At 38.7% G+C, this 22,938-nt stretch overlaps 1 pseudogene; it reads left to right on the plus strand.

Moving 5' to 3' along the window:
- The first annotated feature begins 1,090 nt into the window (after positions 1 to 1,090).
- On the plus strand, positions 1,091 to 2,602 carry LOC136146542 (ATP synthase subunit alpha, mitochondrial pseudogene; annotated as a pseudogene).
- Positions 2,603 to 22,938: the final 20,336 nt, after the last annotated feature.

Below are 22,938 nucleotides of genomic sequence, written 5' to 3' on the forward strand. Positions count from 1 at the left end.
AGATGGCAGTTCTCTCCAAATTGATCTATAGATTCAATGCAAAGCAATCCCTAACAAAATCTCAGGAGGAATTTTTTTTTAAGTAGAAATTGAAGCTGACCCTAAATTTATGTGAAAATGCAAAGAAATTAGAATAGCTAAAACAGTTTTGAAAAATAAAAAACACTTTGGAAGACTTTCACACCTTATTTCAGGATGATACTATGAAGCTATAGTAATCATAACAATATGATTTCAGCATAAGGATAGACATACAGATCAATGCAACAAAATAGAGAGTCACAATTAGACATAGATTAACTGATTTTTTTTGACAAAGGTGCTGAACTAAATCAATAGGAAAGAAAAACTTTTTTTTCAAATAATGGTACTAGTATAATTGGACATATTTATGCAAACAAAACAAAAATTTGATTCTTACTTCACTCATACACAAAACTTAACTCAAAATATATCAGTCTATAATATATAATAGACCTAAATATAAGAGTTAAAACTCTGTAACTTTTAGAAGAAAACATGGGAAAAATTTGTAACCTAGGGTAAGCAATTATTTCTTAGATATGACACAAAAAGCATGAATAATAAAATTTAAAAATGGATAAATTTCAACTTATCCAAATTAAAAAGCTTTGCTTTTCTCAGGGCACCATTTAAAAATTAAAAAGACAAGCCATAGATTGAGAGAAATTATTTGTAAGACATATGTTTCATAAAGGAGTGTATCCAAAATACATAAAGAATTCTTACAACTCAACAACAAAAACAATTCAACACAAAACATGGGCAAACGATTTGAATAATCACTTCACTCAAGAAGATGTACAAACTGAATAAAGATATGAAAAGATGCCCAGAACCATTTGTCATATTAGATAAGTGCAAGTTAATATCACAATGATATACTGCCACACACTCACTAGAATGGCTAAAGTAGAAAACTGACAATACCATGTGCTGAAAAGGATTTGAAAAAACTGGAGCCACCACACACTACTTTGGAACAATTTAGCAGTTTCTTAAAAGTTACCATATAGTCGGTCTCTAGGCTATGAGTGCAGAGGAAGCACTTGAGAAAGAGCAGCCAAGGATGTTGTCTGTGTGGGTCACTGCAGCAGTGGGCCTTGCCCTCCCTTGGCAGAGCGAGCTGGTCTCCAAAATGCTCTGGGACGATCCTTCATTGCTGCAAGGAGCCTTCATGCCTCTCATTCTCATCTTCAGACGACTGGCACTGCTGAGGTGTCCTCTCTCCTTGAAGAGCATATTCTTGCAGCTGATGCCTCTCTTGATCTTGAAGAGACTGGGCATGTTTTACATATTGGTGACAATACTGCCCATGTACATGGACTAAGAAATGTTCAAGCAAAACAAATGGTAGGGTTTTATTCAGGTTAAAGGGTATGTCTCTGAACTTGGAAGCTGATAATATTGGTGTTGTGTTTGGAAACAATAAACTAATTAAGGAAGGAGATACTGTGAGGAGAACTGGAGCTATTGTAGATGTTCCAGTTGGCGAGGAGCTGTTGGATCCTGTAGTAGATGCCCTTGGTGATGCCATTGATGGAAAGGGTCCAGTTGGTTCCAAGGTCCAAAGGCAAATTGGTCTGAAAGCCCCTAGGATCATTCCTCAAATCTCTGTGTGGGAACCAATGCAAACTGGCATTGAGGCTGTGAACAGCTTGGTGCTGATTGGCTGCAGTCAGCATGAGCTGGTTATTGGTGACCGACAGACTGGCAAAACATCATTGCTGTCAACACAATCATTAACTGGAAATGATTCAACAATGGAAATAATGAAAAGAAGAAGCTATACTGCATCTACGTTGCCATTGGTCAAAAGAGATCCACTGTTGCCCAATTAATAAAGACACTTACAGATGCTTATACCATGAACTACACCATTGTGGTGTCAGCTACTGCTTCAGATGCTGCCCCACTTCAGTACCTGGTTTCTTATTTTGGACGTCCCATGGGAGAATATTTTAGGGATAATGGCAAACGTGCTTTGATCACTTATGACAACTTATCCAAACAGGCTGTTGCTTAGCGATGTCTCTGCTGTTCTGCCGACCCACTGGTCATGAGGCCTATCCTGGTGATGTCTTCTACCTGTACTCCAGTCTGCTAGAGAGCAGCTGAAATGAATGATGCTTTTGGTGGCTGCTCCTTGACCACTTTACCAGTCACAGAAACACAAACTGGTGATGTATCTGTTTACATTCCAAGGAATATAATTTTCCTCACTGATGGACAGATCTTCTTGGAAACAAAATTATTCTAGAAATGTATCCATCCTGCCATTAATGCTGGTTTGTCTATATCCTGCATCAGATCTGCTGCCCAAATCAGGGCAGGTGGCGAAACTGGATTCATCCTCCTCCAACTCACTATAATAGTGATCTACTTGCGGATAGCAATCAAATGTCTATCTCCAGCCCAGATTGCATCCTTGAGCCCCAGATCTGTATGTACAACTGTCAACTTGACATTTCCATATCACTTCTTCAAGTTATCTCGAACTTTGCTTGCTCCAGATTCTGAATGTGTGAGTTCTTACTGCCCCATCTCAAAAAGGAGAAAAACAGAAGGAAGGAAAGAATAACACTGTAATCCATGCAGTTGTATAAACTTGAAATTTAAGTCATGATTGTTCATTGTCTCCTCTCACCTCCAACCCCCATCTGAGCTCTGAATAAATTAAGAAATAAGGGTGAGGAAAATAGAAATCACTGTGTCAGCTTTCCTACTGATGAAGGCCGGACTGAAGAATGTGATGTAAGTGTGTGGCAAAAATGAGTTTCCATCAATGTATGACAAAACCCACTGAAATGTTGTAAAGTAATTAGCCTCCAACTAATAAAGAAAAAAAAAAATAAATAAATAAAAAAGAAAAAAAAAAGAGTTTCCAAACCCCAGCTTTAGGAAGATTTAGCTACCCTGTCCCTGATAGCCCTATCCCTGATGGTAGCAGACCCCTGGAGCCCTCTCCTCACAAGGACAGGCTCTCTATAAAAAAAAATTTGGCCCTCTGCAGACCAAGAGCCCAGGCTCCCTGCAGGCAGTCCAGGCTCAAAGAGAAGAGAGGAAAGGCTGAAACTCACAAGCCCAGTTACTCACCTAAACTCGTCAATCACGTGAAAGGAGCATGAGATGAGGCAAGAAGCCAGGAAATTTTAAGGAAAATACCTCCTCATGGAAACCAGAGGAGTAGGGAGGCATCACTCTCCTCATACATTGCAATATCAAAGCCTATTGATTTCATGTCCAAAATATCTCTGACAGCATTACCTTCTCTCCATTTCTATTACCACCTCCCTGATCCAAGCTAATATCTCTCAGCTAGATCTCTGCAATAGTCTTCTTACCATTTTAACTACTGGAAACAGCTGTTCTCACCTCTTTCCTATCTGTTCTCCACACATCACCAAAGTGATTTTCACAAGGCAAATCTGATCATATTTTTTTCTTCCCATTCTTTCTCCCTTCCCCCTTATCCATGGTTCTTGGACCTAGAGTAGGGGGTTGAGAAGGTTTCAATGAGGATGTGACTTCTAAGTGAGACCATAAGAATGAATGAGTACAGTTAGGTGAAAAAAACGGGGAGCAAAGCATTGCAGGCCCAGGGAACAACACATAGGAAAATTTAAAAGGTAAGCAACAGCCTGTATAGAGTGTCCTGGCAAAAGAAAGTTTCAGAATGACTGGAAATAGGAGAGTGAGAAGCAGACAACTTGGTAAAGAGTTTGGAATTTTTCCCAAGGGCAGTGAGAAGGCTTTGAAGGGCTTTAAATAAGGTAATGACATAGATGGATTTGCATTTTCTGGCTGCTTTGTGGAGACTGTATTAGGTGGGAAAGCAGTAGACGAAATGTGGGGAGACAATATGAAAGTCATGGTTTATGGTGGTGTCAATGAGGATAGTGAACCAGACAGCCGTCTATAGCTAAGAGGCAGAGAGAATAGACTTGGTGATATGATGATTGAGGGAGAGGGTAGAGTCAGGAATGACTGCCAGGCTTTTCACTTGTAGGGCACTTGAGAGGATGAGAGTACATTTACTGGGAATAGGAGCACTGGAAGGGCCTTTGGAAAGGAGACAAGCTGGTTTTGGACATTCTAATTTTGAGGTGTTCTTAAGACAACCAAGTGAAGATATTCACTAAATAACTGCAAATATGAGTCAGTTGGAAATAAGAGGAGTTTGTAAGAGAGAGCTGACATGGATATAAAAATTGAGGAGTTATAATTTAGATAGCAATTTAAACCCCAATAAAATTATTGATGATGAATGAGATGCTTAAGGAGGCAGATGAACTGAGAAAAGCATCTTAGACAATCCTGAGGAACTCCAGCAAATAGTGGTAAAGGAGAAAGACCCCACAAAGGAGACTGAGATGGACCTATCAGAGACACTGCAGAAAAACCAGGACTGTGCATTGCCACAGAAGTCAAGGGAACTCTGTTTTTAAGATGAAGTACCCTCTTATATTAATGGTTCGATTTCTACCATCCAAATCTCAGTTTCTAGAAAGAAACAGATCTAAAATATTTTCATACACTGAGGTTTTTTTGTTCCATCTTCCTGGAATGTTCTTTTTCTGCTTTTGGAAAAAGAAAAAAAAAGTTTTGTGTTTTTTTTAACTTTTTTTAAATTATTATTTCTTAGGGCACCTTTCACAATTTACTAGTCAATTGCTTCTTTGTTTCATCATGACCAGCATAATACCTGGCACACAGTGGGAGTTCAATGAATGTTAGTTGAATGAATGAATGACTGAATCAATCATATAAATAATATTAAGGATTTCTTTCACTTATTGAATATTTATTATTTCTAGACACTTTGTGCTAGTGCTTGATTTATAATAACTCTTATAAGCCTTATAAAAACCCTATGAATGTGCATGATTATCCCCATTTCGTAGATGACAAAACTGAGGGGAAGAGAGAGAAGTAACTTCTTCAAAGTCTCATAGTTCTTAAGTTGCTGAGTTGAAATTCACAAACAAGCCTGCCTGATTCCAAAGTCCATTCTTTTAACTGCCATCTCTCCCAAGAGAAGTAAACATTCACATTTTACAGACATCTGTGTAGGAGACATTTTTCAACTGGCAGCTTTCCCAGTTCATCTCAAATCATAGCACATAATCAACAGCCTGCTCTTGTTCCAAGAATGCTTTATTTTGAGCCCCTACTGAGTTGCCCTCCCTACCTGAAAAACAGTAAGATTTTCTTTCATTCCCTCACCTAAGGCTGTCTGCTTGATTAAACACTGGCTTCCTAAGCAGGAGGTCTCTCTTGGGATCAATACCCTGCTTCTATTTTCCCCTTCTTACAGTTCTTATCCTACTTGATTCATAGGAATATCTAAAAATCCTTAGCTTGAAGTGCCCAGAGTGGTTTCCTACATAGCAATTCCTAGTTTTGGACTGTAGTCAACATCCTGGAATGTGAGCTTTATGAGGGCAGGGACCTTGTCAATCTTGTTCATAGAATTGTGCCCAGTGTTATGAACAAGTGTGATTTCCAGTATCCAGTGGGAACATGATAGATAAAAATTGACTGAATCAATCTGAGGGTGGTGTGGTCCCAAACTTGGCTTTCACAGCAAGACAGACATGCTGTGCTCTGGCTCTTTACAGAGGGTAAAATCACAAACTCATGGATGCCAAGTACCGATCAAAAGCTCAACTGAGAAAAACCGTTTTCATGAAGGTTTGCCTGAAGGCTCTGCTGGTCAATGCTTCTAGATACAAAAGGAATCAGTGAGGGGAGACAGAGTGAGTTGGCTTTGGAAGGAGGGGAAATTCTTCACAAGTTACCGTAGAAAATTCACAAAGTAATCTGTTTTAAGAATGAATTAAAGTTATTTATATATGTATTCTCTGATTATTTATCTAAATAATAATGAGGGAGAGCACACATAGTAAGTAATAAACTCTAAGAATTTCCTGTCTTAACAGTTAGGGCTCCAAAACGCTGGGGGAATTTATGAATTCCAAAACAAATCTTCTTCATTGCAGGGAAGGGGCTTGATCAAATTACAATAAATTCATGGATCTTCTCTTATTTTCGGTGCACATTTCAGCAGTTTCTTCTGGCAAGATGCTTGCAGGCAAAATATTAATAGTTAGCTAGATGTAACCTTTACCCTTCATTATGAAGACTGACCATTCTGGAATCGCTAGTCAGATTCTTTATCACAGATGACTACGTGGAGAATAAAATGCACTGACCTGTGATTTGTGGAAATATCTTGCACGTGATTAGTTTTCCTATTTAAAAAAATCCATTATTTCCCATGGGATAGAGAGATTAATAGTTTATCTCTTAATGGATCTTGCAGGCAGAGTCCCCTTTTTCCATTTTGTTACTTACGAAAATTTCATTGTCACAAGAAATCGTCCCTCTGGGGCTATTACAAGACCATTTTGTTTTTCTGCACAATTCAAAATTTGTTGCTTTTTTGGTACTAGTGCTTATTTGCAACATTTTTTTCTTATTAGTCAGGTTGGCTATCACTGCTCTTTTCCAAAGTCTACTGCCAAGCTCATCAATTTCTATTCCCAACCCTTAGGGATATGTTTTTCCCCTTTTCACTAAAAGAAACATCCATTATGCATTTGTGCATATTTTTTATTTTAAATTTTTGGATCACAACAACAGTAGAGGAAAGAACACACATTCACTCCCCCCCACCTTATTATTACTGTTTAGCTGTCTCTTCTGATGGTGTCCTCACTGACTGAATATTGACAATCATCTTATGACATTGTATACTGGCTTCTGGGCCCAAATTGTAGTCTCATATGGAATTTCTTACTATTCAGAACAGACTTACAAAAGTAGGGAAAAAAACCTCCTACTTTTCTGTCTCTCCCCCTAAAGAATACATAATGTGGTTCCTAACTCAATATTCCTTATATATAAATACACATATGTATATTTAACTGTTTTGCATCTGGTAGCTCTCTTTTAAGAGGTTAAAGTAATAAATGTTACATCCATTTGATTTAGTAGTGCTACATTATTTAATATGTAAAGATTTCTTGTGTGTGTTAGTCACTCAGTCAGGTCTGACTCTTTGTAACTCCATGGACTGGAGCCCACCAGGCTCTTCTGTCCATGGAATTCTCCAGGCAAGAATACTGGAGTGGGTTGCCATTCCCTTGGCCAGAGGATCTTCCCAACCCAGGGATTGAACCTGGGTCTCCTGCAATGCAGGCAGATTCTTTACCAACTGAGCCACCAGGGAGAAGAATAATAGGCATGAATATAAATATCTCATACTGCTGCTGGTAAATTGCTTCAGTCGTGTCTGACTCTTTGCGAGTCTATGAACCGTAGCCCACCGGCCTCTGCTTTCCATGGGATTCTCCAGGCAAGAACGTTAGAGTAGATTGCCATGCCCGCCTTCTGGGGATCTTTCCAACCCAGGGATTGAACTTGCATCTCTTATATCTCCTGCATTGGCAGGCAGTTTCTTTACCACGAGTGCTACCTGGGCAAGCCAAGTGCTAGATGCTGTGTGCATTTCCTTGGGTCTGGCCCTTGGGTCTCTAGTTACAGATCCCAGAAATTCAGTGTTGGCTTTAACAGCCCACAATACATTCTGAAAAGGAGGAACATAACATGGTTCCTACAGGTCCTAGTTATAAATTCTAGGAATTCAGTGAGATTTCTCAGCTCACAATACATTCTCAAAAGGAGGAACATAGCTTGGGTTCAGTATGAAAATGGAACATTCAATGGAGCCATCTTGATGATAGGTGGCCAAATGATCTGTGTGAGTCCAGGGGAGACCTATAATTGGGAAGTGTCTGCTGCCCTGATGTCTGCAGGGTGGAGTTTGGAAGAACAAGTTGCTTATTTCGGCATGGAAGCCTGAAAGCAGGGACCATATACATTTAGACTACTATGTACTCAGTGTCTTAGCACCTCACACCTGAGTCAAAGGGGCTCAAGAGATATTTATTGGATGAGTGAATGAATAATTGAAAAAAAGTCTTGGCATGTATGGCAAAATGGTGAAGTAGATGCTCTAGAAATCTGAGTGCTCAAAAGATTAAAGAATCTTCTGGGACATAAGACGTGTTCAAAGGAGGGAGAGGACTGACTCTTCCTTCATTTGTTCTGCTGACATGCGCTGGAGAAAATTACGTAATGATACAGAAGTGGTGTCACTACAGATTCTTGGTTTCCAACATCAAGAAAAAACCCCAATACTGCCCAAATGCAAAGGGTCTGGATGATCCACTTTCCACAGCAGCTGCTTCAAAATTGCTCCACTATCCTCAAGCCTCCTGTTTACCTCCTTCAGATCAGTTTGTACAGAAAGAATGCTGCCAATTTTATGGAGAAAATGGATAGCACCTAAGCAAAAGAAAGAATTTCTTCTGCCTGACCTCACAAGTAGAAACGTGTCAGATAGAAGTGTTATTTTTTTCCCCCTGTCCAAGTCTAATTCTAGTACCCTCCATTCTACCCCTTCAAGGGGCTCACTATTTCCGCTATTGTTCTCTTTTAAAAATTTTTAAATGAGTCTTATTGAAACCCTTTTTTTTGAAATAATATACTATATGTATTGGGTTGGCCAAAAAGTTTCTTTGGAAGACTTCCCTGATGGTCCAGTGATTGGGAGTCTGCCTCTCAATGCAGGGGACGTAAGTTCGATCCTTAGTCAGGGAAATAAGATCCTGCAGGCAGCTGGGCCCGTGCACTGCAACTAGAAAGTCTGCATGCCACAATTAAGTCCTGATGCAGCCAAATAACTAACTAATTAAAAATAAGCCCCCCCCCCAAAATCCTTCCATTTTTAAAGTAAAAATAAAAGACACGTTTTTCATTTTCAGAAAGAATGTTATTGAGCAATGTTATTTGTTCAACATTACTGAACAAAACAATTCACTATTTTGTTCCACTACTTTCTGTCATTTTTCAGTCAACTTCATAATTTCATCTTCCCAAAACTTTTTATCATTTTGAGCAAAGAATAGTTCCAAAGTACCTTTTACAGTCTTCCAGGGAATTGAAATTTTCTCTATTAAGAGAATTTTATAAAGACTAAAATAAATGGACATTTGAAGGTACAATGTCTGATGAATAGCGGGTCAATCAGAACTTCCCAGCCAAGCTTTTTTTGCCTGGTCATCAGAGAACCATGCAGTCTTACATTCTACTGATGGAAGATAAAGCACTTTCTGTTGACTAATTCCAGATGCTTTTCATCTAGTGCTGCCTTTAGCTGATCTAACTGGGAGCAGTACTTATTGGAGTTAATCATTCGATTTTCCAGAAGGAGCTCATAATAGAAGACTCCCTTCCAGTCCCATCACGTATCCTTCTTTGGATGAAGACTGGCCTTTGGTGCGATTGCTGGTGGTTCATTTAGCTTGCCCCAAGATCTCTTCTATTCCACATTATTATACAGTATCCACTTTTCATAACCTGGCATGATTTGTTTTAAACACAGCACGTTTTCTTTACATTTAAGTAAAGAATTGCATGAGGAAATATGGCCAAAAAGGTTTTTCTGCTTAATTTACATGGAATGAAAACATCAAAATGATTAACATAACCAAGCTGGTGCAAATACAATGCTGGATTTAGATATTTTGAGCATGTTGGCTATCTCTGACATGGTGTAACAATTTTTCAGTTAATATCTCGATTTGATGACTATCAACCTCAGCTTGTCTACCTGACTGTGGAGCATCATCTAGCAAGAAGTCTCAGCATGAAACTTCACAAACTACTTTTGACACATTCAATCAGTCACAGCACCTTCTCAATATATTGCATAAATCCTTTTTTTTGCATTTCAGTTTCACTTTTATCTTTCTTGAAATAATAAAGAATAATATGCTAAAATGTTACTTTATTCTTCCATCTTCAATGTTAAAATGGCTACACAAAAATTCACCAGTTTTGATAAGTACTTTTTAAATGCACGGGCTGATATGACAGCTGTCACAATACAATCTAACAAAATTGTTTCAAATGAAGTCATCTTACGGAGCCATCTTATGGAAAAACTGAATGAACATTTTGGACAACTCAATATTTAAAGTGTACAGTTTGATGAATTTTTACATATACTTATACTTTTGAAGACATCATTACAATCAAGATAATGAATATATCCATCACCCCAAACATATTCGTGTGCCCCTCTCTAATCCCCACCCCCACTACTGTTTTCTTTTTCCTCCACAATAGGCAACCACTAATCTGTTTGGTTTTTTGCCACTGTAGATTAATTTGTATTTTCTAGAGTTTCATATAAAGAGAATCATACAGTAAATATTCCTCCTGGGGCTGGCCTTTTATATTTACTTACTGATGGATGGTTTTTCCAGTAGTCATGTGTGGATGTGAGAGTTAGACTATAAAGAAAGCTGAACACCCAGAATTGATGCTTTTGAACTGTGGTGTTGGAAAAGACTCTTGAGAGTCCCTTGGACTGCAAGGAGATCCAACCAGTCCATCCTAAAGGAAATCAGTCCTGAATATTCATTGAAAGGATTAATGCTGAAACTGAAACTCCAATATTTTGGCCATCTAATGTGAAGAACTGACTCATTGGAAAAGACCCTGATGCTGGGAAAGACTGAAGGTGGAAGGGTTGGATGGCATCACCGACTCAATAGACATGAGTTTGAGTAAACTCCAGGAGTTGGTGATGGACAGGGAGGCCTGACGTGCTGCAGTTCATGGGGTGACAAAGAGCTGGACACGATTGAGTGACTGAACTGAACTGAACTGATGGATATTTGGATTGTTTCCAGTTTTAGGCTTTTATAAATAAAGCTACTATAAACGTTTTTGTACAAATCTTTGTGTGAGTGTATATTTTTTTTTATCTTGGGTAAATACCCAGAAATGAAAGGGATAAATCATATTCTTTAACATTTTAAAGACATAGCCAAGTTTTTTTCAAGGTTGTTGTACCATTTTATTCTTCCATAAGCAGTGTAGTAGAGTTTCAATTTCTGTACAACCTGGCCAATACTTGGCATGGTCAGTCTTGTAAATTTTAGCCATTCTCACAGGTGTGTATTGATAGCTCACTGTGGTTTTAATTTGCATTTCCCTGGTAGCTAAAGATATTTTCTGGTGCTTATTTGACATTGGTGTATCTTCTTTAGACCTCCCTGGTGGCTCAGACGGTAAAGAATCTGCTTGCAATGCTTGAGACCTGGGTTTGATCCAGGGGTCAGGAAGATCCCCTGGAGAAGGGAATGGCAACCCACTCCAGTATTCTTGTCTGGAGAATCCCTATGGACAGAGCAGCCTGATAGGCTAGAGACCGTGGAATTGCAAAGAGCTGAACATGACTGAGCAACTGATACTTTCGCTTTCTCTTTGGCAAATTACCTGTTAATTATTTTGCCCAATTTTCACTAGGTCATTTGTTTAATGATTGAGTTTTGATCATTCTTTATACATTACAGATATAAGTTCTTTATCAATTAAATTATTTTCAAGTAATTTCTCCCAGTCTGTGGGTTGTCTTTTCACTCTCTTAACAGTCTTTTGAAGAATGAAAAATAATTCTAATTTTGATAGAGTCTATTTTAACAGATATTTTTCCTTTATGAATCATGCTTTTGGTGTCATATTCCAGAAAACTTTGCCTAACTCTAAATGTTTTTCTCCTAAAAGTTTTTCAGTTTATAGCTTATACTATTTTTGTGATTCATTTTGAGTTAATTTTTACATACTGATCAAAGTTTGATTTTTTGCTTATGGAATCAATTCTTCAGTATCAATTGTTGAAAATAATACTCTTTCTCCACTGAACTGTCTTTCACTTTTGCCAAAATTCAATTGATCATGCATTCATGGGTGTATATCTTGGGTCCTCTATTCTTTTCCATTAATCTATTTGCCTATCATAATGCCAAAGTGTCTTGAGTATTATTTTCCATGACAGTTATGTCATAGACTACTTGCCAGCTTACAGATTTGTTTTCTTTGTATCAGGTTCCTATCCATGATCCAATCAGCTACAGTTGAATGTTAGAGGGAGTTGGCTTGCAAAGTACAAAGCAGGGCTGCTGAGGACCACCTCTCCTCATGGGCTGAGAGCAGCAAAGTTTTCTTTAATATATGTCATGCTTACACAGGCACCAGAGTCTATCCTGCAAACATTCCATTCTCTCTCTGCACCCAGTTTCACTCCTTTTAATAAATTTCTAATATTGTAGATCTTTCTAAAACGTAAATCTGATCATGCAATTTCCTTTGAAAAATCCATCAATGGTTTCCCATTGTCTTTAGGATAAAGTCCAAGTGCTTGCCCTTTGCAATCCAACTCTGCTCCCCTTTCCAGTTTCAATACTTACTACTTTCCACTTTCCACTTGGGTGCTATATGCTTGCCATGTGAATTACTTACAGTTCTTCAAATATGCCACACTCTTTCACTCTTAGACTTTTTTCATGTTGCTTCCTCTGCATGGGATACTTTCTCTCAACTCTTTCTCCCCAGCTAGCTTTTTTATAAGTCTTTTAGATCTCAGTTTAGATATAACATCAATTTAGTTCAATAAATATTTATTAAGTAACTAATACGAGTTAAGAACTCTGTTATGAGTAAGGAACATAATATGAACATCTAATACACCCTCATATTGTATATAGTCTAAAGAAGGAGATGACATTAAGCAATAATTATAGTTAAATCTAAATATACAATGATGAAGAAAATAGCATGTAGTAAAATCATATTCCTGATAATGCAGTTTTGGTTGGTTTTAGTTGGTTTTAACTATCATAATTCTGGCCATTCATCCTGTCCTCTGCCCTGTTCCCATTTTCCAATGTGGTGGGCTAAAGTTCTTGCCTTGGGATGGAAAGAGGCAAGGTAAAAGGGAAGAAGTGGAATTCTGCATTCCCAGAATAATTTTTCATTATTCTCCCAACTCAATCTTCCTGGATTAGTCAGCTCAAGTGGCTGCCAAGTAACTGGAATCAGTGGTGTGATCCTGGAATTCCCAACTTGTCACTGAAGCTAGAATCATTCCCAGTATATTTAAACTGGAATAGTCAAGTATCAGTAGTTTGCTCCAAACTGTGAGACCAGGATAGATATTGACCACATAGCCAGAACTGGAATTCTAGCCAGCAACTGGGTAGGCTTACTTCATCATTTCATTAACCTCAAAATAATATGACCTTATAATTTACGAAATTGAATTTTGGGGTCCTATTTGTTCGGTTTTAGTGGGTTTTACTATACACATAAGACTAGTGTAACAAAAGCAGAGCATGTGTGCTAGATGTGGTGTGAGGTAAAGGAGCAAGGGAAAGCCTCTCAGAGGGATATTTAACTGAAACTTGAAGAATGATAGGAGTTAACCCAGGTGGAGTGGGATGATGGCCCTCAGCAGAGAAAGACTTCTTCAGGAAGCCTTCCTTTGTCCTCTACACTAACTTAGATGTTCCTTCTCCATGTTTCTAAATCTGCCTGGTGTTTCTACTACCTAACACTTATCACACATATAACAATGTCCTTTTCTTTCAGTTCAATTCAGTCGCTCAGTCATGTCTGATTCTTTGCAACCCCAAGAACTGCAGCACCCAGGCTTCCCTGTCCATTACCAACTCCTGGAGTTTATTCAAAAACTCATATCTATCAAGTCGGTGATGCCATCCAACCATCTCATCCTCTGTTGGCCCCTTTTCCTCCTGCCTTCAATCTTTCCCGGCACCAAGGTCTTTTCCAATGACTCCGTTCTTCGCATCAGGTGGCCAAAGGATTGGAGTTTCAGCCTCAGCATCAGTCCTTCCACTGAATATGCAGGACTGATTTCCTTTAGGATGGACTGGTTGGATCTCCTTGCAGTCCAAGGGACTCTCAAGAGTCTTCTCCAACACCACAGTTCAAAAGCATCAATTCTTTGGCACTCAGCTTTCTTTATGGTCCAACTCTCATATCTATACATGACTACTAGAAAAATCATAGTTTTGACTAGATGGACCTTTGTTGGCAAAGTAATGTCTCTTCTTTTTAATATGCTGTCTAGGTTGGTCATAGTTTTTCTTCCAAGGAGCAAGCATCTTTTAATTTCATGGCTGCAGCCACCATCTGCAGTGATTTGGAGCCCCCCAAAATAAAGTCTCTCACTGTTTCCACTATTTCCCCAGCTATTTGCCATGAAGTGAGGGGACCGGATGCCATGATCTTAGTTTTCTGAATGTTGAGCTTTAAGTCAACTTTTTCACTCTTCTCTTTCACTTTCATCAAGAGGCTCTTTAGTTCTTCTTCACTTTCTTCCATAAGGGTTGTGTCATCTGCATATCTGGGGTTATCGATATTTCTCCTGGCAATCTTGATTCCAGCTTGTGCTTCATTCAGCCTGGCATTTTGCATGATGTAATCTGCATAGAAGTTAAATAAGCAGGGTGACAATATACAGCCTTGAACTCCTCTTCAATTTGAAGCCAGTCTGTTGTTCCATCTCCTACCATCAGACTGTAAGCTACCTGAGGGCAGAGACTGAATATTTAGGACTTCAGTTCAGTTCAGTTCAGTTCAGTTCAGTCGCTGAATCGTGTCCGACTCTTTGTGACCCCATGAATTGCAGCACACTGGGCCTCCCTGTCTATCACCAACACCCAGAGTTTACTCAAACTCATGTCTATTGAGTCGGTGATGCCATCCAACCATCTCATCCTCTGTCGTTCCCCTCTCCTCCTGCCCTCAATCTTTCCCAGCATCAGGGTCTTTTCAAATGAGTCAGCTCTTCTCATCAGGTGGCCAAAGTATTGGAGTTTCATCTTCAACATTGGTCCCTCCAATGAACACCCAGGACTGATCTCCTTTAGGATGGACTGGTTGGATCTCCTTGCAGTCCAAGGGACTCTCAAGAGTCTTCTCCAACACCACAGTTCAAAAGCACCAATTCTGGGCGTTCAGCTTTCTTTATAGTCCAACTCTCATATCCATACAAGACTACTGGAAAAGTCATAGTTTTGATTAGACAAACCTTTGTTGGCAAAGTAATGTCTCTGCCTTTTAATATGCTGTCTAGGTTGGTCATAACTTTCTTTCCAAGGAGTAAGTGTTTTTTAATTTCGTGGCTGAAATCACCATCTACAATGATTTTGGAGCCCAGAAAAATAAAGTCTGTCACTGTTTCCACTGTTTCCCCATCTATTTGCCATGAAGTGATGGGACCGGATGCCGTGATCTTAGTTTTCTGAATGTTGAGCTTTAAGCCAACTTTTTCACTCTCTTCTTTCACTTTCATCAAGAGGCTCTTTAGTTCTTCTTCACTTTCTGCCGTAAGGGTGGTGTCATCTGCATATCTGAGGTTATTGATATTCCTCCTGACAATCTTGATTCCAGCTTATGCTTCATCCAGCCCAGCATTTTGCATGATGTACTCTGCATAGACGTTAAATAAGCAGGGTGATCATTTACAGCCTTGATGTACTCCTTTTCCTATTTGGAACCAGTCTGTTGTTCCATGTCCAGTTCTAACTGTTGCTGACCTACATACAGGTTTCTCAAGAGGTAGGTCAAGTGGTCTGGTATTCCCATCTCTTTCAGAACTTTTCACAGTTTATTGTGATCCATACAGTCAAAGGCTTTAGCATAGTCAATAAAGCAGAAATAGATGTTTTTCTGGAACTCTCTTGCTTTTTTGATGATCCAGCGGATGTTGGCAATTTGATCTCTGGTTCCTCTGCCTTTTCTAAAACCAGCTGAACATCTGGAAGTTCGCGGTTCACATATTGCTGAAGGCTGGCTTGGAGAATTTTGAGCATTACTTTACTAGCGTGTGAGATGAGTGCAACTGTGCAGTAGTTTGAGCATTCTTTGGGATTGCCTCTCTTTGGGATTGGAATGAAGACTGACCTTTTCCAGTCCTGTGGCCACTGCCGAGTTTTACAAATTTGCTGGCATACTGAGTGTCAGCACTTTCACAGTATCATCTTTTAAGATTTGAAATAGCTCAACTGGAATTCCATCACCTCCACTAGCTTTGTTCGTAGTGATTCTTCCTAAGGCCCACTTGACTTCACATTCCAGGATGTCTGGTTCTAGGTCAGTGATCACATCATCATGATTATCTGGGTTGTGCTGATCTTTTTTGTAGAGTTCTTCTGTATATTCTTGCCACTTTTAAAAAATATCTTCTGCTTCTGTTAGGTCCACACCATTTCTGTCCTATATTGAGCCCATCTTTGCATGAAATGTTCCCTTGGTATCTCTAATTTTCTTGAAGAGATCTCTAGTCTTTCCCATTGTGTTGTTTTCCTCTTTTTCCTTGCATTGATCACTGAGGAAGGCTTTCTTATCTCTCCTGGTTGTTCTTTGGAACTCTGCATTCAAATGGGAATATCTTTCCTTTTCTCCTTTGCTTTTCGCTTCTCTTCTTTTCACAGCTATTTGTGAGGCCTCCTCAGAGAGCCATTTTGCTGTTTTGCATTTCTTTTTCTTGGGGATGGTCTTGATCCCTGTCTCCTGTACAATGTCATGAACCTCCATCCATGGTTCATCAGGCATTCTATCAGATCTAGTCCCTTAAATCTATTTCTCACTTCCACTGTATAATTGTAAGCAATTTGATTTAGGCCATACCTGAATGGTCTAGTGGTTTTCCCCACTTTCTTCAATTTAAGTCTGAATTTGGCAATAAGGAGTCATGATCTGAGCCACAGTCCTCTCCAGGTCTTGTTTTTGCTAACTGTATAGAGCCTCTCCTTGTTTGGATGCAAAGAATATAATCAATCTGATTTCAGTGTTGACCATCTGGTGATGTCCATGTGTAGAGTCTTCTCTTGTGTGTTTGCTATGACCAGTGCGTTCTCTTGGCAAAACTCTATTAGCCTTTGCCCTGCTTCATTCTGTATTTCAAGGACAAAATTGCCTGTTACTCCAGGTATTTCTTGACTTCCTACTTTTGCATTCCAGCCCCTTATGATGAAAAGGACATTTTTTTAGGGTGTTAGTTCTGAAAGGTCTTCTAGATGTTCATAGAACCATTCAACTTCAGCTTCTTCAGTGTTACTGGTTGGGGCATACACTTGGATTTTTGCGATATTGAATGGTTTGCCTTGGAAACGAAGAGAGATCATTCTGTCGTTTTTGACATTGCATCCAAGTACTGCATTTCAGACTCTTTTGTTGACTATGATGGCTACTCCCTTTCTTCTAAGGGATTCTTGCCCACAGTAATAGATATAATGGTCATCTGAGTTAAATTCATCCTTTCTAGTCCGTCTTACTTCACTGATTCCTAGAATGTTGATGTTCACTCTTGCCATCTCCTGTTTGACCACTTCCAATTTGCCTTGATTCATGGACCTAACATTCCAGGTTCCTGTGCAACATTGCTCTTTACAGTATTGGACCTTGCTCCTATCACCACCACATCCACAACTGGACGTTGTTTTTACTTTGGCTCCATCCCTTCATTCTTTCTGGAATTATTTCTCCAGTGATCTCCAGTAGCATATTGGGCACCTACCGACTTGGGGAGTTCATCTTTCAGTGTCCTACCTTTTTCCCTTTTCATACTGTTCATGGGGTTCTTAAAGCACTAGGACCTAGTCACCTATAAATTCCCTTTGTGTGAAATAGGAAATAGCAGTTCAACAAAGATCCTGTATGAGCAAAGACATTGAAAAAGTTAATACTCTGTGCAGAAGAATTAGGCATAGGCTGATGCAGGCCCACCTGTGCATGAATTGCTTCACAAGAAAAGGCACTTTGTGGGAAGAAAATGGCATCCTTTCCTGAAGAGCAATTTAGCCCTGTTCTAAGGGACAAGAACTGGTGAGTGGAGAACAGGCTGGAATTTAGCCTCTATGCACCTTGGCTAAGAATTTTTGTGCAGGGCAGAAACTCCACAACCGCACACAGTGAACACACACAGTATATTTTTCACTACATTCTCAGCAATGACTAGTAAAGAGCGTGGCACACAACAGGTAAATATTAAAAAGCAGTCCATAAAAATAAACACTTAGATTAGGCCCCCTAGTACTGCCTTAGTACCAGTGTACATTCCAGATGTGTATTATCAGCTAATAACGATGGAGGTGCCTGGCAAAAAATGGTTGTGTCACATGGGAGGCAGTCATGTCCAGCAGAAGGCTCACAGGTAGCCACTAAAGATAGTTTGTTATATCAAGGAGTAATGAAATAGCTGGTAGGACCTGTTCCTAGTTTACATGAGAAATTTTCAAGGAAATTTGCAGGGGTTTTAGGGTCCTGCAGCAAAAAGTGTGACAAGGGCAGTGAAAAGTTTTTTCTGGGTTACTTAAGAAGGAAAGAATGCAGTTGTGTATAAACTATCCTCCAATGTTCTATATCTCTTGGGAACTTAGCTCAATTATAACAGCCTGTTCAGAGTATGAATTGAGGAGCCTAAACTTTGATATAGATTTGAACTTAGACAGTAAGCTAGAATATACTGCAACAACAACTAAATTTGTGAAAGTTGATTTACCAAAACAGACAGGGAAATTTCTAAAAACAATGTCAGGTACTTATTCTAAGAGATCATTCACTGAAAAGTGTGTCATTATTTTATGTACCCCTAAGCAAGGAAAAAAATGCCAATACAAACTATGATTTTTAAAACATATCTTGATTTCAGAAATGTTACAGTAATTTTTTACAAAATGTTACAGAATTGGTGAAATATAGATTATAAAATCACATTTCTGTGCTTCTAATACATTGCTATCTATCTTTAAGGAAAACATAAATTATTTCCTTGTGAGAGCAAAGTAACGGTTCAAGTTCCCTTGACAGGTTCATCTTCATGGCAGAGTACAGTTTGCTATCAAAGTTTCATAACACCATCTGTTAAGATCATTTTCGTATAATTCCATGCTCATTGAGCAAGTAATTTGGTGTTCCTGGAACCCTTCTCTACAGGGGAAAGACTATGTTGACCAATCTGCCAGAGTATATCATTACACTTGGCAGTCACAACTTTTACTGTAAATTAATATATCACCATGTGATTTATACATTAGTTTTCATAAGTTTCATGCATCTGAGCTCAATCGATTCTATTCTAGCTGATCCTCAACCTGCAAAGCTAAGAGCTAAACTCTAGAGGAAATGACTCCACAACATTATCACCATGTGAGGCACATGTTGAAGCTCTTTCTTTGTCAACTTTAAAACACAAATAGCACTTTGAGCATGTGACTTTTGGTCTATTTGACCAGAAGATATTTGAGAGCTGAGTATGTTCTGTTTACCTTAACATCTCCCACAGGGCCCAGTATAATGCTCAGAAACTGAAGGTACCACATGGATGTTAGAAGAGAGATGGCTCTACATTTCAGTGCATCTCTTAGCTATGGCTAGAGGCCGGCCACAGTCACTCCACATTGATGGTGATGTATGGCACCCAGAAACAAACCTGAATATGAACTTGCAAGAGAGTTTTTAATGTCTTGGAATAAAAAAGTGAAGAAAAAAATGAAGATGACATTATCATGTTTCGGGGACTTTGCAGGAGGCTCAGTGATAAAGAATCCACTTGCAGTGCAGGAGATATGAGTTTGATCTCTGGGTCGGTAAGATCCCCTGGAGAAGGAAATGGCAACCCACTCCAGTATTCTTGCCTGGGAAATCCCATGGACAGAGGAGCCTGGCAGGCTCCAGTTCATGGGGTCGCAAAAAGTCAGACACGACTGAGTGACTGAGCGTAGCACTATCATGTTCTATTTTCAGACCTGCATTTCTAATTTAAACTTAGTGTTTTGTAAATCTGTTTTTTAAAGGACCATTCTTTTCCTTCTTACATGTTTAGAAAATTTAAGTAAATGATACATGATAGATATGATAATGTTCATTTTGAAGATATTTAATTTCATTTACAGTTGATTAGAAATATCAAAGCCCAATTTCTATTCACTACTGTGTAGCTAAAGAAACACTTTTGTATAATTACATCTCCCAGTTATTGATTACAAAAGAAATCAATACAAATAGCACAATATTTTGGCTTACTATTTTTTTGTTCATTTTCTTTAGTAAAAAGAAATTATGGATGCCCTTTTTGCTTGGATGGATCTCAACCAAATATTCTGAAACATCTGGAATCTCTCACTCTAGAAAAAATAAACAATAAAAGCATTTCTCAAGTTTAATGTGTGTGAAAGTTCGATGTAGAGAGAGCCTTCTTAACCAGGAGAACTCTGGCAAGTTCGTTGTCAAGAATCCTTAAGCGGTGGTATCTATAGCTTGAGATTAGTCTAATCACTTCATCTTGTCAGGTTTCCAGAGTTGATCAGACCGTTGCTATTTCCCCCTTTTCATTTGTTCCTGAACACACTGCGGTGGACTGAGCCACTCCACTGACTTTGTTTTTACCAAGGTCACCAATGATCTTGGACACCCAATAAATTCCGCTTACTTATGTAACCTTTCTGCTGCATTTACTCAGGACGTGCAGACCCTGCTTTGTGCTCACCAGTCCCATTTCCTTTTCCTCCAGGGCACACAGCTCAACTATACTTCTCAGCTGCTGCCTGCAGTTAAGTGGGGCCACGTGACTAGATGCTGACTAGTGAAAAGTGAGAAGTGATGTGTGCCACTTCTGGGCTTGGCCCTTCAACTTTCTACACTCATGATTCTCCATGTGTGTTCTCTCTCTTTCCAGGGGATCTGGTAGAAGATGCTAAGACCTTAGGGGAGGGCAAAGTAAGATGACAGAATGAACCTAGGTGTTTAAATAGCTGGTTTGAGGCTTACCCTCCTCTTCCTAATAACTTCAGTGGAGCGTGATGAGAATAAGAAATGAAACTTTACTGTGTTAAGCCATTGAGATTTGAGATTATCATAGTAGTAAGCTGTTACCAACACTTCCTTGGCTTCTGCAATGCTACACTCTTGCCTGAATCTCATATCCCTTTTTCCCTTCATTTCTTATTTTCTTGGACTACTCTACTCATTCCTTAAACAATTTTTTAAATCTGCATTTCCCTAGCCCACTGTTTTCTTCCTCTACATATGTTCTGCGAACAAGTCCACATACTCTCCTGGTTTACTTCTGATATGCTAGTGAGTTAGAGTAGTAAACGTGTTCCCAAATATTAGATACAATTTTTACTAAATATGTGTATACTAAATCTATTTTGTATCATTTTATGAAGTTTTGTTTTAGCGATTTTGAAATCTTTATTATTTATTTCCTCATCTCCCCCATTACCTTATAAATTGAGAGTTTATCATATCTTTTTGCTAGTTCTTTTATTGGACTAGAAAAGTTCTTCATCTACTCAACTATTATTTATTGAATATGTGCAAGGAACTGTCTTATTCCTTTCTTTGCTGACAGCACCTAGTACAGTGCCTTGCATGGTGCAGGCAATTGGTGAATGTTGACTGAACTGAATAAAATTATTTATTGCATGGGCTTCCCTGGTGGCTCAGACGATAAAGAACCCGCCAGGAATGCAGAAGACCTGGGTTCGATCCCTGGGTTGCGAAGATACCCTGGAGAAGGACATGGTAACCCACTCCAGTATTCTTGCCTGGAGAATCCACATTGATTATTGGCGAGCTACAGTTCATGGGGGTCACAAAGAGTCGGACACGACTGAGCAGCTAAGCGTGCACACACATTTATTGCATACTTGCTATGTAAAATCTCTTCGCTGGGGCTAGTGTGAGACAAAAATAAATATATGGCTTGATCTGTTTACTCTCTTCATCTCTCTCTATGTCAAACATCCTCCTACTTCCACCCCAATTAGCAAATGTTTCCTAACATTTGCAGTTCCAGAAATGAGACTGCCTTACAGTTTTCGTACTAAGAGTTAGGTTCTCTTAGAGTGAGACCCTAAGATAAATCCAAACTTTGACTTGATTTTATTACTAGGATAGTTTTTTTTTTAATATTAAAGTATAGTTGTTTTACAATGTTGTGTTGATTTCCGCTGTAAATAGTAGATTAATTGATGTTTCATTCTTTTTTCTTTCTGCCTACATTTCAGAAGAATTGGAACGTGGAGAATTAACTGTTTTTATCTACCATGAAAGTGCATTTTCTTTTTGCTTAGGTCATTTGAGACCATATGTATCTTTACTTTGTATCTTTTATTGGGAAATCCCATTCACTGGAATAACTAATACATTCATATACTGTGCTGATACTGTCAGGCTTTAACACTAATTATCAGTAGCCAGTTTTGCTTTTCCTTTCTTCCTTGTTTTCAAGGATTCTTCCCCAGGTGTATTCATCTGTGCTTTGTGAATTTTCTCCTGAGATGTTTTCCACATCTTGATTTTCATTCTCAACTGCAATTTTTTTTTAATGTCTTTAAATATTTTGGCTTAGAGCCACATAACTGATCCTTGGATTTTTCAACTTGCAATTTTCTTTTCTTTTTTGCAATACCTTATTCAAAATGTTTGCCCTTTTCAAGGTTTCTTCCACTAACAGAAAGTTTATTGACGTCTATTTTGTTTATAAAGAATTTCATCAACTATTACTACTTTTACTATTACAATGATTATTATCACTTATACTACTAGTATTATTTCTACAGTATTACAGTTTAGTTGTTTAATTCTAGTATAAACAAAAAGTTTCATTAGTGAGACAAGTTTCTCATCATGGTTGAGTTCTAAGTGATTCTATTTGCTGGTTGTGTGATCTGATGCCCATCAGTCAGTTAGGGGTGTACACTCACAACAGAGTTTTATTGTTGTTGTTGGTAACTGCTTTGGTAGTGATAAATGTTATAAGAATTTCCATAGGACATTAAAATTTTATTTATTGTAAGTCCAATAGTAAACTGAGAATGTCCAATTTTAATGGATTCTGCAAATGAAATAACTCACAAGGCAACTCCCCCAAATTGGTCGAAAATATACATTTTATTGCTTACCCATTTGTGTAAATGAAGAAGAAAAATTTGTATTTTGAAAGAGTTCAGTCCAAGAGCTGTGTGG

Source organism: Muntiacus reevesi, chromosome 1, assembly GCF_963930625.1.
Source record: "Muntiacus reevesi chromosome 1, mMunRee1.1, whole genome shotgun sequence".
Taxonomy (NCBI): Eukaryota; Metazoa; Chordata; class Mammalia; order Artiodactyla; family Cervidae; genus Muntiacus; species Muntiacus reevesi.